At 34.9% G+C, this 23,519-nt stretch overlaps 1 long non-coding RNA gene across 1 annotated transcript in view; it reads right to left on the bottom strand.

The window, feature by feature from the left end:
• Positions 1-23,519, bottom strand: part of LOC140434367 (uncharacterized) — a 1,119,986-nt gene that overhangs the window by 304,507 nt on the left and 791,960 nt on the right. Inside the window, exon 6 of the long non-coding RNA XR_011950047.1 lies at positions 23,007-23,090. This is a non-coding gene — a long non-coding RNA (uncharacterized lncRNA). The remainder of the gene's footprint in view (positions 1-23,006; positions 23,091-23,519) is intronic.

Below are 23,519 nucleotides of genomic sequence, written 5' to 3'. Positions count from 1 at the left end.
TCAATGTAAAAATCTCTGGCGATTAGCCATTTGTCCTAAAGAGATCTTCTGCATTTCTATGGTTATTTTTGGTTACCTCAGCTATATATAAAAGACCCAATAGTGCCCTAAGTTCTATCTGCCTTTTTTGCAGATTTATAACTGGGATTGTAAGAACAGTTCAATAAAAATATTCGTGTTGCAAACAATGGTTTGCAAAATCTCTTCAGTAAAAAAACAACTTCAACAACTCGATACGTTTTTCATATTTTGTACTTCCCTAGTTACTCCAGAAATTTTTACCTTCATTAAATTGTCATTGCGAGTTCGTATCCGGCGGTTTCCTATATGTTTCTTCCATTTAGTCGTTTGATCCTTACCAATGAAATGAGGCACTCTTTGTGGAACATTCAAGTCTTCTGAGATTGGCTCTTCAATTTCTTCTTTCAAGGCGGTGTCGTGGTCCTGTATCTCTTTGAAATCTCCTTCCAAACTAGCACCGTCATCGTCAGGTTCAACTTCTGGCTCAGAATCAGAGAGAAATTCTGCATGAAACTTTTCAAGATATGCTTGTTGCTCTTCAAAACTCATGTTCAAAAAATATGTAGTTTATATCAATCAAATATACAGAAAAAATAATCAGTAGATCACTCCCAATTATAAATTACATAAATGTTTTTTATTTACCTAGATTTAATATTTATTTAGAAATAAAATATTTTAAATTTGAATCTTACCTGAAGATTTGTGACAACTTGTATAACGTGCGGATTCACGTTCCGCAATTCAATATAGCAGCAAAACTAAATGCACTAGACAACCCTCACAACTGTACCGCACAAATTATCCCTCGTTTGAAGCTAGCTAGCACACCACGACCAAATCATAATTAATCGTCAAAAAAATCGACAAATAATTCGACAAGCGGACTCATAGTCCGCACATTAACTCTGAAAGGTATAACTCCAATGAAAGAATGACTATAATGTATTTCCATAGATTGTTAATTTAAGGACCACCGTATTAGAATAAAAAATAAATAGAGAGTTGTAGTCTGTTTATTTAAAAATTCAGAAAAGTTAAAGAACTCGCAGGTGTACTAAGATGTACAAAAAAGTAATAATAAAGCTTTCAGTTGTGTGCTTACGGCACACAATTGTGTTTTCACAACTTTGAAACGTGGTATTAAAATGCAAATTTGTTTGCTGGTTGCCGGATTACACAAAGATTTTTATCTTATTGCATTGTGACTGTCGTGGCGTTATATGGTTGCAAATTTCAGTTGCAGAAATACCTCCCGAAGGCAGCCAGGTCTTTTATTAGGATTAGCTCAGCAGTCTCTAATTCTTTATAGCTTGTAATAAATGCGCAGTCGTATTTAGATTTACCATGAGCAATAACCTATCTTGCACCTGAAGAAGCTAAATACAAATGTAATGAAACGTTGAGATTGACCCATATACAGCTGCTCATTTAAATTTAAAAATTTGAGTACGAGCGTAGCTTCAACAAAAAACGCAGAATGCTTTTTAGCTTTCTTCATGTAGTGTCAAAGGCTCTGTTGAAATATGTAACTGGCCAATAACTTAAGATATCTAAGTATTCTGTAAACAAATAAATAATCCTAGTAAATATATTTTACTAATTATCTTTCTTAATAAGACACACAGCATGTATTAAAGACATTTTACGTAAGCCTGTAGGAATTTTCCACTTTTAATTAGTAGAAACAAGTTGTTTATGTATTGCGTATATTATATTCTATATGTATTAAAACACAGCCTCACCAGTCCATAAATTTTGGTATGTAATTTCGCTGCGGTTTTCTCATTTTCTAAATTACTGCACAAACCGCCAGATACATTTTATAACATTGGACTTTCTGATGTAGTAAATCAGAAAACAAAACAAACAGCGGCGGTCCGATAATAGTAATTATGAAGAGGAGCTGATTACTATTGTTCTCTAAATAATTTTTTTTTTGTGGAAGTTGGTGATCAATTTTCTCTATCTCGAGCAATTCGGATCTCAAATCCGAATTTTTAGCAGAAATTCCTTTATTAACGCTATTTTTGGGATAGAGACAGTGGTTTCTTATTTTGTGTCAAGCCGTTTTTATCAAAACAACCGTATTAATTGCAATTAGAACGATAACCAGAATAAAATACTGATATGACTGCATAAGGAGGAAAGAAGAATATAAATGCTCCCAAATATTTAGTTTCCAATTTTTTATGGAGTGGTTAAGTCATCAATTATTATCAATATATAAAACTTTTGTCCTCTGCAAAAATCACTAAAACACCTGTTTATTAAAGTTAGAGGTAATGTTCCTACTACTTTAATTTAATTTAAGGGAGAATTTGAGAAGGGAATAACTACTCACTTTGGAATTTAATAAAAAAGCTGAAACAACTACAGCGATATTGTCATCCAATAAGAGGCCAAAAATAACAAAGAAAAAGCAGCAGATTTTGATGAACACCTAGTAAAAGTTTTTGAACCAAACGAACCAGATCCTAACGACAATTATAGCGAGATTCATAACTTCTTAGACGCCCTGTTTTAACTGAACTTAGCAATTAAAAACTTCACGCTTACCGAAATAAGAAATACAATAATCAGAAAAATATAAAACCAAAAAAAGCGCCAGGGTTTGATCTGATAACAGGCAAGTTAATGAAAGAATGTACAATAAAAGGGTACAAATATCTGCAGCGCATTTTCAACGCCGTCATCAAAATAGGTCATACTTTTCGAGTCAATGATTACATATTCAGAAATTCACAGATACGAGTTCACAGATTATCCTGACTCCAAAACCTGAGAAAAAAACAGAAGACCTAAAATCCTATAGACCTATAAGTTTACTGCCGATTCTATCCAAGTTATTCGAAAAGCTTCTATTGATAAGATTGATTAGAAAAAACTAAACTTATTCCGGACCACCAATTCGGCTTTAGGTTAAAGCATGGGACAATCGAACAGGTCCACAAAATGTTAAAAAAAATCTCCTGCCCGCTAGAAAGCAAATCTTACCTCTCAGCAGCATTCCTAGACGTCAATCAAACCATCGATAAAAAACAATTGCCATATCCTTTCTTTCCACTGCTAAAATCCTACCAATCAGATAGCTACTTTCTCGTAAAGCAGTACAATGTATATACTCAGCTCCACCCTATCAAAGCTGGAGTTCCACAACGAAGCGTACTAGGACTTATTTAGTACCTTTGGTAAAAGAAGTAACAAATTGCAGTGTCAAATATAGCGAACGGATAAAAGTGCACCCAACTGTACTCGCGAAGCGGTATTTTAAATTCTACGTTAATTATGTGATGTGTAGTTGTGATTGTGTTTTATTATTTTATTGCTTTTAACTTTTTAATAAAACCATTCACAATAAATCAGTAACATTTACAGTTGCTATATAAAGAAAAATAACTCTACTGAAAGAGGCTCCTACATGCTATGTAAACAAACAAATTACTTATTATTCTTTATTTTTAGAAAGAATATAATTTTAATTAGAGTTAATAAAAAAAATGAGAATCATCAAAAATAGCAAAAATTGCGGAACGTTTATTTATCTATTACCTTTATAAAAAATTACTTTATTTGCGGCAAAATACAAAAATTGCATATGAAAGCCGCATTCTTCACCTCTAAAACGCAATTAGATTTTTGTCGGTATGACACTCTGATCAAAAGATACCGAATTTTTTCCGTCGAGTAGATACAAATGTTATTTAAAATTGGTTTCGCACGCGTAACTGACCTTCAAAACCGCCGGTCGCTTTAAGCGTTGTTCGGCATTCGCTCATTCAACAAAAAAAGTGCTAATAAACATTTTTATTCTAAATTATCTCTAAGCTACATTTTGATTTGAAACAATTTTTTCTACGGTGTACATATTCTTGGTAAATCGATTTTTCCGTTTCCCCCTCCCCTACGAAGGGGGTTTTAGGTGGAAGCTCATGGGATAGGTAAGGTAAACTTTATTGCATCTTTTTTGTGTCCAAAAATTTACATTCTCAGCAAAATTCAACTTTTCGTTGGCATTTTCGTCTCTGACAACAAGTTGGCAGTTTACTCTAGATAGGAGTTTACTCTAACACGGTAAAATTCACAGTTGGCAATAATGCTGACATTAGAACAAAAAATCCAAGATCTTTTCTTGTCTTAAAATTATTTCTTGACTCCTATTTTTACAGTTTATAAGTTTCAACTTCTGGTAGAAGCACTTATGAGCTATGACCCTTCTTCTATTGAATATAGGTTCAGAACATTGTTTGTCCACGGATTTTATATCAACGAATCGAGGGTTGCAAAACGGTTAAAAATAAATTTGTTATATTTGTGTTAAAAATGCTGGGTACGACTTTAAGTAAGTAACCTAATATGCCGTGTAAACACCGCCTTAATATACTTATAAGAAATCTTTTCCCAAACCAAACGGAGATTCTACAGTCCAGCGCACTGGAGATAGGAAGGAAGCATAGCTTTAAAATTACAACAAGCGACCCATTTCCTCAAAAAATATTTAATAAAAATAATTTAAATCCACATTCTCTATGACAGTAAAATCAAGTGTACAAGAACATTAAACCAAAGGAAAGTTTGTAAGTGGAAACATTAATGAATGTATTAAACATTCCTAATAACCTCTATCTTATCGTTGGATATCCGATATCAATTTGTAAAAACATTAATTTATTCCTTATTGCTATACGGAGTGGAAACATGGACTCTCGGAATTACAAGTATGAGGCGTATAGAAGCTTTTGAAATCTGTGTTTTGCGAAGGATGCTCAAGATTTCGTGGACAGAGCACGTGACCAACAACGAATTGCTGAGAAGAATGAGGACTGATAGAGAACTCCTAAATATTGTAAACAACAGAAAAACTAATTATCTAGGACATATTTACAGAGAAGAAAAATACGACTCATAATGGAAGGGAAAGTAGAAGGAAAAAGAGATCCAGGAAGAAGAAAATGCTCCTGGCTCAAGAATGTAACAGACCGGACAGGCATGGACACACATTCGTTACTAAGAACAGCTTAAGATAGAGAGCAATTTGCTGTAGTTATAGCCACTCTTTCGTAATGAAGAAAAAACCTTAAGAAAAAGTGTAAAGAGTATTTTATTTAAATTTAGTTTATTCAACAAAAAACATAATATAATTTAGGAATAGTTATTTCTTTAATTAGGCATATTAGGCTACAAGTGAGTAAAATATTTTTTTATTTCATTGATGAGTGCTAAATCAGTTAACCTTTCCTCCGAAGTTCTATTTCTAAGCTAAGTCTTTAGACGCTTAAGCGTAGAAAAACTAAGCTCTGCTGTTGCTACAGTGACTGGCAGTGTAATTAACATTTGCAGAAATATTCTGATACTTGGATACATATGAATATTGCAGTTTTCTAATACTTCTAAAATAGAATCAGGAAGTTTTTCATTATTTTGCACGACTCTTTTCCACCTTTGAATCCACAATGAAAACTCTTGTTCTACTGTAAAATATGCAGTAGATGGTCCAACAATATCCTTTTAAGTCAACAATTTTTTTAATGAATTTTTATCATCTGGTGTGTTATTAGTTTTAGGTAAAACAACTCAAAGAATAAGTAGATTCATAACTTTTGGTGAAAGTCGTTCTCCTAAATCAGTTAAGATATTGTCTAAAGGGGGTAAATAAATGGATCTTCGGAAATATTCTTCGCAAGAGTTAGCAGATTGGTTTTGATAACAGGTTTGACGAGAAACTATACCATCTTCAATTCAATGTCTGGTTGTTCAGCTATTTCATTTAATTCATAGTAAAGTTTGCTAAAAACAGATTCAGCATTTGATCTTTTATTTTGTGCATGTAGTGTCCTCTATGGCCTCAGTAGCTTTCTTCAAATCTAATTTTGGTAACTGAAGTAGACGACTAAGTGATACAGTTGTACCTAAAATATCACTAAGAAAAACTACTGAAATGAGAAATTCTGGGCTCCCAATAGTTTGCATTAATGAAAATGCATCAGCTGACATTTTACTGTCCTTCCATGTAGAAATTGTTTCAAGAGCGTTGTATATTTTGATAATTGATTCGCCCTGGAACTGAAGATGACCTTCATGCCTTTCAACCCAACGAGTGTCACAAATACCTTCGACAGTAGCCCCCAGTTCCTTTATTTGTATTCACTAACGTATCAGACAGAGCTAATACAACAACAATATTCACTTTTATATTTATTATAGATAAATTATAAAATATAAAATAAAATAAAATTACAAACAACCAATTCGTAGACAAAACTGAAGATAAGAAATACCTAAATATAAAATAAAAATGTGCTGATTTCGTGCGAAAAGTCATGTCATGTACATTGAATGAGCAATAATGTGTAGGCGGTAATTCTATCCCATCGATAATTCTCTGGCACTCAAATGAAGAATTGACAAAATTTGAAAATCGCGTAACTCTGATTTCGCGTAAGTCGGGGTAGCGTTAGTCGAGGTATTACTGTATTCAGAATTGTTGATTTTTTTTTTAAGGAGCAATGTAAAAAGGCTTCCGCAAAATTGCTACACTTACCCCTAGAATAAATGAGTTTAAATGATTTCAACTCTTGACTTCCTGTTTATAGCGTTGATGGGTTTTAAATTATTTTTTTTTAGGATTATTTGATTGATATTTAATTGTATTTGGGGAGGGTCATGACCCCCGTGACCCCCCCTTGGATCCGCCACTGAGGTAGCGTACAATCATAATTTACATACACGCACTCAGTTCAAATAAATGATAAATTTACATTTAACTTAGTTCGTCATAAAATATAACACTTACTGATAAATTTAAACTTCTACTTTCTATAATGATAAAATATTGGACCAGCATGGCATACACATTTCCTTTTAAGAACCACACAAAATAGATAAACTTTGCGTAATAACCTTCAATAACGACATACACCTAAAATAGTTCGTTTCAGTTGATAGATAGTCTAAATGGATTGGTCTGCCACTGGATTGGAGCCAGTGTTTTCATACAGAAATAATAAAACGTTAACAATATGTTACCTGAAGAATTTGGCTGTTTCTTGAATTCTTTTACAAATTTTAAACCTTTTAAAATGAATGTACTTTACGCAAAAGTGAATAAATTAGTTTGCAGTCCATTTGTTCTGTTTTTTATTATTTTAAGCCAAAGTCAAGCATTGTTGTATCAATTTATCCGCAATAAATTTGAAATGTTGTGAAGATTATGTTTTAGCTGTTGTATTCTCATGTAAAAAGCAAATTTTATGGTAGGTTTTAACCTACAATGTTTGAATTATTCAGGGTCATACTTATTTATTTTTTTATTGTGGGTAATGTAGTAACAATTTTTGTTCTTTTAAACTCCACTTTATTTGTTACTTGTTTAACAATAAAACTTGACTGAGTAATTTTTTTTTTGATTCCTAGGTTAGCCTTTCGGCTTATAAAGCCATCTTCTGAGATATGGTCAAGTTTTTGAAAAGCACCATTACTAGAAAGTGATCAGATTGGTTGGAAAAATCCAAAGAAAAATTTTCTTTTTTTTTTAAAGGTTAAAAAATACTTAAAAGAGAGAAACATTAAACTCCAAAAAAAAACATTAAAACATTTGTTTACGGTACGGATGTAAGAAGCCAGCGGTAGACACTCTGTCTGTCGAGATGATGATGATCACGTTTTTACCTCGTTTAGGCTCTGTTGCCTCTTCAAGGATAGGGTTTGTTAAGAAAAACATCAATCTGCGTATGTTGCCGCTCTCATCAGGCTACGTGGTGGCTGCAGAACAGTAATGTCAAAAGGATTTTCGGTCTTTGTTAGTGCCGGTTTGACCAAGCTCGCTACTAAGTACAAGTTCCATTGGAAAAACGATCCTTTTCAGATTTTTTCCCTTTTGTTTGTTTGGTGTAAACGCGTGGAGGATAGCTGTGGCTATGTCCTCACCTAGGATCAGGCATCGTTGTGTAATGAGATGGAAAACCACAGAAAACTAATCTCCCCCTGTCTTTGACCGTCCCGTGATTTGGATTGCGACTCTTAAGGAGTGTGTGGGGTACTCACTGTTTTGTGTTTGGTGTGTGGGTGTTGTATAGTTACTGGTTGTGTGTTGTAGATTTGTTTCCTGTTTTGATCTTTGTATGTTTATTGGTTTGTGAGCTTGTGTGATTGGTAATTTCACCACTTATATTCAATCTGTACTCGGAACACATTTTTGAAGAGGCTGTAAAATATATTGATGAAGGCATCTCAATAAACGGAGTCAAGCTCAAAAACCTACGGTATGCAGATGATACAATAATGTTTTCCAATACCATAGAAGGGCTGCAAAACGTAATGAACAAAATAATGGAAATACGTAGAACATATGGACTGGATATAAACATCGGCAAAAATAAGCTAATAATCACCAGCAAAAAAAACATAATTGGAGCAAATCTGTATGTGAATCAAATGAGAATTGAACGTGTATCACAGTACAACTACTAATGGACTATGATCAATGAGAATGAGTCGTGAGACAATAACCAAGATATTATCCAGAAAGGCAAAAAGTACATTCTTGACTATGAGCTCTGTGTTCAAGAGCCATGACCTCACCGTAGAAACAAAAATAAGGCTCCTTAAGTGTCACGTGTACTCAGTGCTTCTATACGGAAGCACTGAGGAAGGCGAAAACTTTATCAAAACTTCAGGCTTTTGAGCTGTGGTTATACAGAAGGATCCTGAAGATACCATGGAGAGGCAAAGTCACCAATGAAGAAATACTACGGAACACAACCGCGGGTCTGGTCAACATCGTGAAGGGCCGTAAGCTGCAGTATTTGGAAAAAGGGCCCTATGATGAAGAAGAATATCCTGGATTGCTAACCTGAGAGCATGGTATGAAAAGACCTCAACACAGCTTTTCGTATAGCAACCAATAAAGTCATCAAAGTCAACCAATAAAGACTTCATGTCCGAGGATAAGTCATATGAGGGGATTTGCTTGGGAGTGTGTACGGGTTGTATTTGTTTTGTATTTTTGGTTGAATTTTTCTGTGTGGGCATTTTTGTGAAAATTCCGGCTAATTTCCATTACAGTTCGGACATTTGGGAACATCTGTCGTGGGACATGTAGTAGACCTGTGGTTTTATCCTCAATATGGACAGATAATAGATTTTTCAAGGCATTCGTTGCTGAAGTGTCCGCTTTTGCAGCATCTCAAACAGTATTTTAGCTGAACCGGAACGGAATTGTTTGATCTTACAATTCTCACAATTTCACAATTCAGTCATTTCCCTTCGATCTTAATACCATTCGTGAGTGCATTGGCGAATTTAGTTTCAGAGTTTGTGAAAACTCTAACGAAAGAGGTGGGTTGGTTTGTTGGTCTGTGGAAACTTAGATTTGATAAACTTGAGATTTGTAAAAATTAATATTGTGTTATTTAAGGTTGACATTTAAAATGTGGCTGTAACTTATAAATTAATGATTTTACAAATGAATACTAACATAAAAAAGTTGTAATGTAGGTATTTCATTCCATTGACGCTCCGTTTTTAATCGAATATTATACTACAAAAAAGTTTAGGAGAAAAAGGTTTGGAGACCCCATCTAAACATCTAGAAAAATCGGGAAAAAATATTTTTGCTACATCGGTTTTATTGCATTGCATTGCCATTGCATACTAACACATAGTAATAAATTTCATAAAAGTTTTAAATAGTTATCGGGCAATATTAAAAAATTCCGTTTTATTTGTAATTTTAAGACCCGTAACTTTTTGTTGACCCGGTTTCTGTGTGCACTTTTGCATATAGGTAAGTTAAGCCAAATCGACTAATTTTCATCCCTCAAAATCGTGCTATAATATAGGACCAAACTTGTTGTGACACCCCGTATAACTGAAACTTGAAGCCTTGCCTTGCCTTGAAATTATAACAATTCTACTACATATTTTAAATTTATAAAATGACAAGGTTTTTCCTGTATAATAGTTATTATTTTTACCTCTCAATGAATTAAATCAAACAAACCAAAGCATCGTCATAACACCACACGTGTCTTTGTCATCTTCGATAGAAAAATAATAAACTAACATTTTTTACAAGCTGAACTGCCATATCTGTCTGAGCATCTAGTCAACCATTTGAATTTCTAATTATGTCTTCCCAGTCTTAAATAAAACATAAACAAATATTTATTCAGGATCTCCATCGGAGGCCGGAGGTATTGGATAAAAAGCTGAACTGGTTTGCGTTCTCGCGAGATGATGAAAAACCCGATATGTGGCACTGAAATAGAAAACGAAATGTTTTATTTATAGCGAATGCCTGTTTCAGAAACTATTCGTTCTCCTTTCTTGATTGACTGAAGTCATAGATCGTATGTTGAGTGCTTTGGTAAAAACCTTTTAGTTCGCAAAGAAGGAAATCATGCTTCTTTTGATTATGTTGTATTAAAATGGTAATTTCAAAATGGCGAATTAAACTTTTTATGCAAGTCTTATTTATTAAACATTAGTGATGAAGTAAATTTTTGCAAAAGGAATTGTTTAAATACTTTGAATTTGTAAATTTTAATGGACTGCGTGTGCGTATATGTCATAGGCATACTAAAAAAAATTAAAACCCAAAAATATATTTCATAAAGACCAAACAGTCTTTATTTTCTGATTTTTTTTTTATTTTGAAGGAGGAAAATCTTAATAACATACCATCTGACTCAATCCAGATAATAGTGTGAGATTTCTATCTACTAAAAATCTATACTTCGCCACGTCCCCTCTATTCATTTAACTCACCTACATCATATCTTCTTCACAATTACTCCCCGTGTGGAAGCTGACCGTCCAAGTAGAATACCTTCACAGCTTCTCCTGCTTGTCGTAAAAGGCGACTAAATTCTGAAGCGGTCCGCTGTCCATTATCGAAGTTCCTAATCTGCCCTGTGTGATAGTAAATACTCCCAACTATCATAAGGCACCTACCCCTACACATCATACACGTCCTGATACTCAGATCTATACCCCAGAAGAAAACCTCTACTAATACAAAAACCAGTGAAAGAAACCAGAAAGAAACAAATGGATATTAATAAGGCAGACGGCTATCCATCATTCTAATATACCGCCTCCCCAACCTCATGGTGTAACACCATCGTGCCGAAGGGGTACATCGACAAAGGAAAAAATGGATCTCAAGCGATACTACAGAGAGCTGCCAATTTCAGGGGGATTATAGCGTTAGCACGGTAAGGATACATTGGCGTGTTTGACAGTATTTCGTCTCATCTCGTGGGAATATTATTCTGATAGCAAGACAAACAACACTAAGACAACGGCACGGCAACGATCAGAGACCTAACTCCAGTCGAGGTTTCTGTATCTGACCCAAATACCTAGCTAAACTGCGTTCATACAGGAACAGACTCTACGCAAAGTATAAAAACGCCTCTCTGGAGTTCAACAAAGGAAGATGTGGAGAGATGCAAAAATGGCTGCTAGGACATAAACCGTAGCAAATCCCAAGAAAACCAAAGGTGTATTTGCAGTATAGGTGATTATTTAGCCTGAAAGAATCCATACTTTTCATGGTATATTTAGAAATCAGTTTATTTTTAAATTTATCTGTTTATCAAACACTCCCACTTCCTCATTTAATAAAGAGAAGATTGACCAGAGCCGTCAGCCATAAGTCAATTTTGTAGGTCCATTAGGGGTTTATAATATTGTTATATATTAATACTTGCTTTGTATGGATAGTTGTGATGTTTTACGAAGCAGGTAATTCATTCGTCTCGTTTTTCTACGAATTATAGTTTTTGCTTCTACTTTAATGCATGCCCTTCATGTTTAGAAGATTACCTACCTAAATAACATTCTTCATTTGATTAACTTGATGAATTATTGTTATCTGTAGGCAGTTAACATATCTATTTGTAAATGTAGTATCAACTGATAAAATACTGGAGATAAAACTATTGTTCTACTTAACTACCAAACAGTAAGACAGACAGGTTTACGTTCGGGATACGGAACAAATATGGTATTCTTACATTAAAACTGCTCACTTGGAATTGAATAGAAAATAATAGGCCATTGGAGATTGTATTTATTGACTTTCAGAATACATTTGACACCATTGCATTTCATATGATTTTAGAAGTCCTTAGCCAATGTTGAATTTGGTACTCGGGGACATATATCGCTTGGGACCAAAATCATTAAAGAAGTCGACAAATACAGGTATTAGTCTTTAAGACTAGGAACGACTTTCCAAATTTTGCCCATTTGCGCAGATAGCAGACAGAAAAATATCTAAAGAGAAAGAGATGGACGAACTCCGAGATTTGACTACCTTATTTTTAAACGTAGTTTACAGGTCGAGATTATTTCTCCTACTAAGTATTTAAGTAATTTCCAGTAATATTGATTATTGCAATTATTGCGATACCATCTGACAATTTTATGTTATTAATAATGCTCCTTCCAATCCTTACACCTTCAGTTCTTTGTAGGTTTGTAGGCAGTAGGTTAGTACTTGCCTCACTATCTTCCAACCTGACGATCGCTGTTTGAATATAGTATAGATTGTTTATTAAATTTATATCCTTGGGATCTAGGTGTATATTTTTCAGTGCATGTATCACGTTCAACTCTGCCAAACGCATTTTGGAAATCTGGTAGAAATTTGTAGATTAAGTAGATGAATTGTCCTAAGGCACTATTTTGGCTACTTCAGCGAGTATAAGATGATAATATTTTTCCATTTTAACTTTAAAATATCCGAAATACACTCGCGCTCATAAAATCCGGGTCACCTTGAAAATCACCGATATTTCATTTTTAACGAGATTTATCGTAAATATTAATAACACAAATACAAACTAATGCATGTTTCTGGGAATTGTTGTCGGCTTAGCGGTTTCCTTTGCAACAAATAATTTCAATATTTCCGATTTCTTGGGAAAGTGCACACTTCCCAAAATGAACGGTACCTGTAACTGCCGCTTGTTTTAAATGTCTCATTTGTGCTTCGACTTTCTGTTCAAACGCAACGAACAAACGTTTATTATTGCCACCATTAGTGTTTATTAGTGCCATTATTAGTCTTTATTATTGTTTATTTTTTGCCAAAAATACCCTTGACTGTTGTTAAAACGGCACAAATTGTTGGGCTTGTGAAAGACGGTCACACTCACGGCAAGTCGCAAGAACTGTTGGCGTAAGCCTTTCTACGGTTCAACGAGTGCGTCAACACTTTCAGGAAAAGGGTTTGTTATCCAGACGACCTGGCTCTGGACAAAGAAGAATGACCGCGGTACGAGATGACCGTTTTCTTGTATTTCAGGCTTTACGAAACCGGATCTCAACTGCGATTATGCATCGAAATCGTCTACAGGAAGTACGAAATCGCAATGTACAGGACCGCCACTTCGCCTGGCACATCGAGTTGCACGACTAGCTTTTGCTCGACAATAAGCGCATTGGGGAATTAACGATTGTAGCAAAAAGTTATTCTCAGATGAATCCCGTTTCTGCCTAACTGGATCCGATGGACGTGTAAGAGTTTGGAGGAGAACCGGTGAATGATTTTTCCAAGCTTGCATTGCCCCAAGAATGCCATTTGGTGGAGGCTTGGTCATGGCATGGGGAGGTGTATCTTCCGACTTCCGCACAGAATTACACTTCATCGAAAATGGGTCCTTAATTGCACGAAGGGACATTAAGGAGATTCTGGAAGAACATGTTATGCATACCATGGCAAGGCTTGGAGAAAACGTCGTTTTGATGCAGAACAACGATCAGTATGCAATACCTGGACGAGGTTGGAATTACGAGATTACCCTGGCCAGCTAGGTCTCGGGACCTGAATGCCATCGAACATATCTGGGACGATTTGAAAAACCGTATTCAACCACTAACATCTCTTCCTAACAACGGACAGGAGTTCAAGGATCTGTTAGTGAGAGAGTGGAATAACATACCACAACATGTAATCCGGAGAAAAATTGAGAGTATGCCCCGTCGTCTGCAAGAGGTCATTAGAGCAAGTGGAGGCAATACACGATATTAGTCATTGAAATTTCACTGACATTTTACCACGTTCTGTATTTTCCATTTTTTTTCGTATGCCTGTTTTATTAAAAATTTGGTTTGTTTTCTGTTTTTTCAGTAAAAACAATAAAAAAATCATTTTTTTTTTCTTTCAAAACAAACATTGATGACAAATAAAAAATACGTTAGCCTAAAAAGAAGGTTATTACTGCACCAGAGGCAAAAATATTCCAGAAACTTGAAATTTTTAAGGTGACCCGGATTTTATGATCGCGAGTGTATATAACATTAGAGATAATTTTAGCTGACTTTTGGCTGATTTGTGACTATAGTCACAATTCAAATAGAATTGTGACTATAGTCAGCTAAAATGTTACTTTCAGCCTATGATACCAGACCTGGTTAAATGGTTTTAAAAAGAATAAAAGTGTAAATTAGGTCATCATATGAAATTATTCGTTTTATTTTATTTCAGTAGAGAAAATAGATTAAAAACAAGAAACTTATTATAAGCAAACTTAAATGTAGTAACACAAGGTTCTCGTAGAAAGTCGTGTTAAAGTTAATTTAATTTGTAATATATATTAATAAATTAATATAAATTTTATCGTATTGATTAAAATTATTGATATTTTCTCACATAATTAATAAACAAATGTAAGCAAGTAATTAATTAAAGAGATATGTTGCAAAATACTGTTATGGTTGATAACTGCACATTCTTGAATATTAACAGCATTCGTTTCCGCTTCAAATTAATTCTAAACGCAAATAAAGAGAATTCTTTAAAAATAGAGAATATTGTTCGTATACACGCGAAACTTGCAATTAAAAGACTTTGTATTTACTCACAAATAGCTAGATAATATTGGAATTTTTAAATGGACTGTCAAATGCCATTGAATGGATTATAATTTATTTCCAGTATAGGCATAGCATGTTATCTATTGATAGGTCGGCCGTTGGTCTGTTTATAATCTTAACATAACTATAACATTCTATTAACTCTAATAAAATGTTTAAAGTGAAAACAAAACCTTTTTCACTTTATACTACTTAAAAACTTGTATCTAATACACTTCCAGGCTTACTACTTTTTCACGATACCCAAGCAAGCAAGCAGGCAATTTAATTAAACTTAGCCTGTGAGACATGTTCGCCGCTAAGAATTACGTTGGGTGTAACAATTCATTGGGGCGAGGTGTATTAACTTGAGTTAAAAACAGGAGTCACTCCAACACGCTCCAATGCTCCAGACCATCCCTGACGCCCTATGGCACTTTGATGCGCGATAGAGGCACAACTATCAACAAAATGCTCTTTTGTCCTGGGTAATAGAACTCCAACATGGTACTCCAACGATTAAAATTCAGGCTAGCGTTACTCGCTTTATTCCTGTTATCTTTCTGTGACTTATCCGCGAATCTAAAATTGCTTATTTGGGCCTCAATTCACCGCCCTGGGCTGCAGCCACTGGGCAACGCCCAGTTCGGACACTTGGTGCTCAAGGGGTTGGACCCTACTTGCCAGGATATTTTATGGTTTTTTTTTAATATTTTTTTGTAGTTTTTTTTTGTAGGAAGTCCTGGAACATAAAATCATATTAAGTGAATGCATATAAATACACTCGCGATCATAAAATCCGGGTCACCTTGAAAATCGGCGTTATTTCATTTTTAACGAGCTTTATCGTAAATAATAATAACACAAATAAAAACTAATGCATATTTCTGAGAACTGTTGTCGGCTTAGGGTTTCCTTTGTAACAAAAAAATCCAATAATGCCGATTTCGCGGAAAACTATACACTTCCCAAAATGAACGGTATCTGTAACTGCCGCTTGTTTTAAATGTCTCATTTGTGCTTCGACTTTCTGTTCAAACACAACAAACAAACGTTTATTATTGCCACCATTAGTGTTTATTGATGTCATTATTAGTGTTTATTATTGTTTATTTTTTGCCAAAAATGCCTTGACTGTTGTTGAAACGGCACGCATTGTTGCGTTTGTGGAAGACGGTCACACTCAACGGCAAGTGGCAAGAACTGTTGGCGTAAGCCTTTCTACGGTTCAACGAGTGCTTCAACGCTTTTAGAAGAAGAGTTTGCTAACCAGACGACCTGGCTCTGGACTAAGAAGAACGACCACGGCACGAGATGACCGATTCCTTGTGTTTCAGACTTTACGAAACCGGACCTCAACTGCGGTTATGCATCGAAATTGCCTACAGGAAGTACGAAATTGCAATGTTAGCGTTGCACCAGTCAGGAGAAGACTTTGTTCTTCTGGACTATCTTCTCGGGTAATGGCTACAGGACCGCCACTTGGCCGTGCGCATCGAGTTGCACGACTAGCTTTTGCTCGACAATACGCGCATTGGGAAATTAATGATTGGAGCAAAGTGTTATTCTCAGATGAATCCCGTTTCTGCCTAACTGGATCCAATGGACGTGTAAGAGTTTGGAGGAGAACCGGTGAACGATTTTCACAAGCTAGCATTGCTTCAAGAATTCCATTTGGTGGAGGCTCGGTCATGGCTAGGGGAGGTGTATCTTCCGACTTCCGCACATAATTACCCTTCATCGAAAATGGGACCTTAACTGCACGAAGGTACATTACGGAGATTCTGGAAGAACATGTTATGCCCACCATGGCAAAATTTAGAGAAGACGCAGTTTTTATGCAGGACAACGTGCGACCGCAGGTTGCCAGGATCAGTATGCAATACTTGGACAAAGTTGGAATTACGAGGTTACCCTGGCTAGCTAGATCTCCGGATCTGAATCCCATCAAACATCTCTGGGACGATTTGAAAAAACGTATTCAAACCCATACACCTCCTCCTAACAACGCACAGGAGCTTAAGGATCTGTTAGTGAGAGAGTGGAATAACATACCACAACATGTAATCCGGAGAAAAATTGAGAATATGCCCCGTCGTCTGCAAGAGGTTATTAGAGCAAGGGGAGGCAATACACGATATTAGTCATTGAAATTCCACTGATGTTTTACCACGTTCTGTATTTTTCATTTTTTCTTTCGTATGTCTGTATCAACAATTTGGTTTGTTTTCTGCTTTTTCAATAAAAACAATAAAAAAAATCGTTTTTTTCTTTCTTTCAAAACAAACATTGATGACAAATAAAAAATATATTAGCCTAAAAAAAGGTTATTACTGCACCAGATGCAAAAATATTCAAGAAACTTGAAATTTTCAAGGTAACCCGGATTTTATGATCGTGAGTGTATAATCAAATTACCTGGGCCTACACTGTACTAGCGCTTTTCCACGATTTTATAGAGCTACGAACTAGCCGCTTTTGTGTGTTGTTGTTGTTTTATTTTCTCTCTGGTGATTTTTGTTTTCTCTCGAAATATTTCTTCAAGTGTTTGGACAAGGTTTGCACTTTACGCCCTACTATTTGGCAAATTTCACTTTGTCTTTTAAGGTTAAGTGCGCGTTTGTCAAATGTGTCTACTTGCCGAGGATTTACCATTCGTAAACATTACGTCGCAGAGTAATAATCATTTATTGCACTGGCTGAATTTTAACACAGAACACAGAAAAAACAATTTATGGTTTAAACAAAAACTTAAAGAAACCTTTAAGTTTGTTGGTTCCAGATTTTCACAAAACCCATTGTTACCTTATAAACGTCACATGTTTGTTCTTTTTCTTTAAATAATTATTTTATTTCAATTTCTTTAATTTCTCAGGTCTGCCTGCGACGCACATATACCTGAGACAGAGCTATTCGAAGCCCCAACAATTAAATTAGCATCTCAAGAGTCTTGTTATAGTTACACGGCTGAGTTGTCATTTTATTGTTGAACAGTGAACAGCTAATGATATAGGTAGTAACTCCAATATTATACATTGTTTTTTTATATTGTTACACATTGGCGCCTAACGTGAGGCGCAAAAACATCAATAGAATGTAGCGGACTCTAGTTGTACTAGACAGTACTGAAAGACGGTCAGCAATAAAAATATACCAACATTAAGGAGTTAATAGCAGGTCAGATACATAATATAATCTATGATTAGGTACATAGGCACAAAAAGATCAGAATTTAATTAAACCTCCAGAATTCAGTTAAACTATAGCTAATGCCTACAAGATCTGGGACAAGTAAGTCAACTGTCAATTAGTGTCACTACCTAGCGCCAATTTGTAAACATTTGCAGGTTAGGTTTTTTGATCATTTTTATTTTAAAGATTTTTTAAAAACGATTTCTGGATTGGAATCGAAATGTCAAAACAAATTAAAATATATTTCTAATTAGACTCAATTGTGTTCTAATCCCATATAAAATTATATTTAACTTAAAATACTCCTCAAGATATCAGTTTACTCTTTAATTTGTTTTTTACCAATAATGGAACAAATTTTTAACAAGAACAAAAATTTGGAAATTTGTTTTTGTTTTTGTTTTCTATACACAAAAGCATACAAACATGTATTTTCACGAATATTCTCTTTAATGGATGTTATTTATAAGATCATAACTGTATGTCATATTTTGCGAACGTTTATTCAAATTTTGGTTTCATCCAGAAATCCTTTCGGCTATCATAGTATTTCTTTGTATTATCTTCCAGACCGTTTCCACCTCTAATGGTCCTTTCATGGACATTTTCCTACATTTTATCACGGCAATTCAAAACACATCGTCCGTGTATAGATACTGAGAAAGGAACATTGTTTGCTCTCTTTCCAGACTGAAAGATTATACACTGAGAAACATTACCGATCATTAGACACTAAGTGACTAAAAAACAGTTAAATATAATATCGACACATTTATTGTATATTTTTTTCCTCTCAGTATATACTGAGATATGTTTGAATTTATATAGTTTACTAACATAGTTTGTTATATAAACGAAAGAAATTGGGATTTCGCATTTCTCTACATAAAAAAACGAGATAACATGTAAAGGAATAAGGATGGACTAAACGCAAAATAACTCTCTCTTCAGTTTTGACCCCCGGACCTTAGAGGCAGCATAATAGTCGTCTTTTATGATCAATCTTGCATTGGTTTTTTACAGATTTTTATGATCTAGTCAATTCATCTTATTGGGATCTTTCGTGTTCCTTTTTGGCACTCTCCTTTCCTTCATTCCTTAGGCCATTGTTAGGAATAGGTATTTTATGTTATTTTCACGAACTATAAAAATGAGGTTGATCAACGGCTTAATATTCCCAATACCGACATACGGACGTGAATCTGGACTCTACGACAAGCGCAAAGAAGAAAGCCACTGAAATGTTCTATTGGAAAAAAATATTAGGAATTTCGTGGACCGACCACCGGACAAATAAGTCAATTTTAAATAAACTAAAGGTCAGCAAACTGCTCTTCAGCAAAGTTTGTCTCCAACAAATAAAATAATTTGAACATGTTATGAGAGCTAACACATAAAACATAATATTTACGATCCGACTTATTATCCATCGAAAGATAGAAGACCGAAGATGACGAGAAAAATCCCTAACAAGATGGATCGATCAAATTAAAGAAATATACAAAAGACCTACGCATGGTCCGGAGGATCAGGACTAAAGAGAGAGTACTGAGATGAAGAGGTCGTGAAAATTTTTAAAAAACCTATCTGTATATATCTTCTATTATTCGTCTTCTTCTTTTTATCTAGACATGACTCTGTCTGTTTTTCAATGTGCCTCCAGTAAGTTGTCGTTCCATCATTTTCGTGGTTTTTCCACTGATCGTCTTTCTATTGGGGAATCGTTTCTTGCCGTCTTTACTGCTCTAATTGTTGTCATTCGGCTAATATGATCGTTCCATTCTACCCTTCTATTTCTTACCCAGTCCTTGATGTTCTCCACCCTGCATCTACGTCGTATATACTTTTAACTCTGTACCATAGCGTTTTAGTGCGTTTAAGTGCAAAACTGTGGAGTGTAATGATGGAGTTAGGCGTACCAAAGAAGCTGACCATGATTGCGCGAATGTGTGTCAACAATTCCTTTGCACAAATTAGACTAGGAGGCAAAACTTCAAAGGCTTTCGGCATAAGCACCGGACTCAGACAGGGAGACCCGCTGTCCCCATTACTATTTAACCTAGCATTGGAATATGCAATGCGAAAAATCTATACCAGAGTCAAACCAGACATAACTGCCAGAGGAGCAAAGATTATTCTCGCATTTGCAGATGATGTAGATGCAGTAGCACAGACAACACTGGAAGTTAAGGATATCGTATCGAACTTTGAAGAAGTAACACTAAGCGTAGGCCTGAAAATAAACGAAGAAAAAACTAAATACATGGTCGTATTAAAAAAGGAACGACAGCGAATAAGACAAAACATTACCATAAACGTTCATAATTTTGAGGTGGTCAAAGAATTCAAATACCTAGGAGCAACAATTACCAGTGAAAACACAGGAGAACGGGAGGTTGAAATACGAATACTGGCGGGGAATAAATCATTCTTTGCCATTCAACATCTAATGAGGTCAAAGCTTCTATCAAGGCGTGCCAAAATCCAAATGTACAAAACCATAATACGACCAGCAGTGACATATGGAAGTGAAACATGGACATTGAGAAAGAAAGAAATCAATAAGCTATTAGTATGGGAACGCAAAATCCTGCGAATTATATATGGTCCTTGCAGGGACAGCGTGACAAATGAATGGAGGAGCAGATACAACAATGAAATAGAGACTCTCTTCGGGAAAGGAAACATCGTAAGATACATAAAAGCCAATAGATTAAGATGGACAGGCCACGTGGTACGGAGTGATGACGACAGACTGATTAGCAATGTGTTTTGGGAAAGACCAGATGGTAGAAGATAGACAGGAAGGCCTAGAAAAAGGTGGAAAGACGCAGTCAGGGAAGACCTGGAGAAGATGGAAGTAAGGCCATGGGAAATAATAGCACAGGATCGGAATCAATGGAAGGCAATAGTAAACGCGGCAAAAACTCACGAAGAGTTGTAAAAGCCAATGATGATGATGACCATAGCGTTTTACCATCAATTTTCCCAAGTGTTTTTATCTCTGCTCTTTCTAACATTCTTTTTGTCCTCTCTGTGTCACGTCGTGTTTCTGCCGAGTATGTAATTATTGGTCTAATGACTGTTTTGTAAATGCCTTTCATTTTTTTCCCGATATTTTTGGTTCTCCATATTGTTTCATTTAGGCTACCTGCGGTTCTGTTTGCTATATTCACTTGATCTTTCACTTCGGTTTCAAGCTTTTCGTAAGACAATGTTATGTATAGATATTTAAACTCCATCACTTGTTATATTATGTGACCCTCCAGCTCCAATTTACATCTTAGTAAATTTGTTATTATAATTATCCTTTTTGTCTTTTTTTGGGAAAATTTTTAAATTATCTGGCGGTTACATTAAATTTGTGCAACGTACGTTGTAAATCATCTTCGTTGATCAAGTCGTTGTATAAGATCCGGTAGGGTAATTATGCTTAGAATTAGGAATATTTCTTCTATTTAAGGTCAGTTGAAGGTAACTGCAGGCTCATCGTCTAATTGGCTTACCTTTAAGGCTTGCTAAGTATCGTTTGTTTAATAAAACTCACCACATCCCAAAGACCATGTATTTTACTAGACCAACTAAAGTATTATCATCCACAAGGAAACTAAGTTCCTGTAGCTGGCTGTATACCATGTATCACAAAAAATTTGTTAAAATCCTTTATAAAAGGTATATAAAATTAAAAAACCCAATCGGGCTATGTCATGAAGACAAAACGTTTTCGGAAACCATGTTCCATCATAAGTATCCTGAAGTATTAGTTTCATTTCTGATTAGTTTATAATGATTGTATGCCTGTTATGTTTGTTGTGTTCTGTATTGTGAAAAGGTTTTCTTCTTTTCTTCACATTTTTTCTTCACTTCATCTCTAAACCACGGGGGTTTTCTTTTTTGACATGATAGTGTTACTTTCCTCTGTCCAAGTGATTCTGTTGCTTCATTAAATATGATATTTTTGAGTTTTTCCTAGCTGTCCTGATGTTATCATCTTCTAATATTTCATTCATCACTATCAAGTGATGAATGAAAAATCACTATTTGAGAATTGTAGCTCGACAAGGCAGATTCCGCAACATAGGTTAACCAGCGACCAACCAATTCCTAGTCAACAATTTAAACAATATGGAATTAAAAATGATTTATTAAGTATCATAACAAAGAATTCGAATAACAAAAGAAGGCCTCGTTCGTTATAGACCTTTATTATTTCTTCTACTGACAAATTAAAATCGGCCTTGTCTACTTCACTTGTATAATCGTTTCATATTCATTGATGAATGATGAATTCTACATCTTTGTCTTTAGGCTCTCGATTGCCGCAAGAGAGTAAATTAATTATGTATTAGGTACTCGTCAAGACCAGGAATGTCTTTCGAAATTTTGCTGGTCAAGCAAAATTTGGTCATTTTTTGTTGCGCATCAAGTTGGCGTGCCGATTGTATGATTTCAACGTCATTCCTAGTTTTGACAACCTGTACGCGAATAAAGCAAACATTTACAATTTGCTGTTAAATTGCATATACGGATAAACTGCGATAATAAACCGTATCTTTAGTTAAATGTAGATTTAATGAAACAAACTTGAATGAAAATGATTATATACGTGACATATTACAGCTTATTACAAAATATTCTACAAGGAATAATCTATTCCTGACTTAAAGTTCAGTTTTTTTAGTGTATCTTAAAATCATTTTCTTTCCAGACTGGAAGGTTTTTAGTCCTCTACTTTCCTGTTTCAAAGAAAAGCCATTTTAGCTGACGAGAATAAATATCAGATACACGCGACTAAGGGATTTTCCTTGAACTGAATTAATTTAGAGAAAATTCAGACAATGAGAATAGCGGAGATGAAAGTCGACAAAAGACATGTTATTGTGTCACCAACAGAGATCGCTGATTAAAAAGAGAAAAGAGACACTTACCGCTTATCACGCTCCGAGGGGTGCCCTGGAAATTTTCAATTTTTGTTTTGTTTTGCGTGCTTCCTTGGAACAGCTCTTAAGGACCTGAAAGAACATTAACTTTTATTGAGAATATTATTGGACAATACTATGGTATATTTTTGGTGAAAAATATTTATTTACTAATACTTAAATAATAGTACAAAATAGAGAAACAGATGATTACTATGTCACAGGCAAAAATACAATACTGTATTAAATTTTCTTTCCATGGAAAGCGTAAACTGATTAATAATCTAAGATATGCTGACGAAAATGTTATCTTATGCGACAGTCTCCAAAAACTTCAAGAGTTATTGGATTGTGTAAACACGACAGGAAGGAAAATAAAGTAAAGAGAGTTACTCACTTTAAATATCTGGGATGCTACATTACAGACCAAGTAACGAAACAACGAAACTAAACAACTAATGAAGGAAAAAAGACAACTACTAGAGGAAAACAGACGCCATACTCAAGCATACGTAGAACTTA

This window comes from Diabrotica undecimpunctata, chromosome 2 (assembly GCF_040954645.1).
Source record: "Diabrotica undecimpunctata isolate CICGRU chromosome 2, icDiaUnde3, whole genome shotgun sequence".
Taxonomy (NCBI): Eukaryota; Metazoa; Arthropoda; class Insecta; order Coleoptera; family Chrysomelidae; genus Diabrotica; species Diabrotica undecimpunctata.
This window is presented reverse-complemented; position numbering and strand designations above follow the sequence as displayed.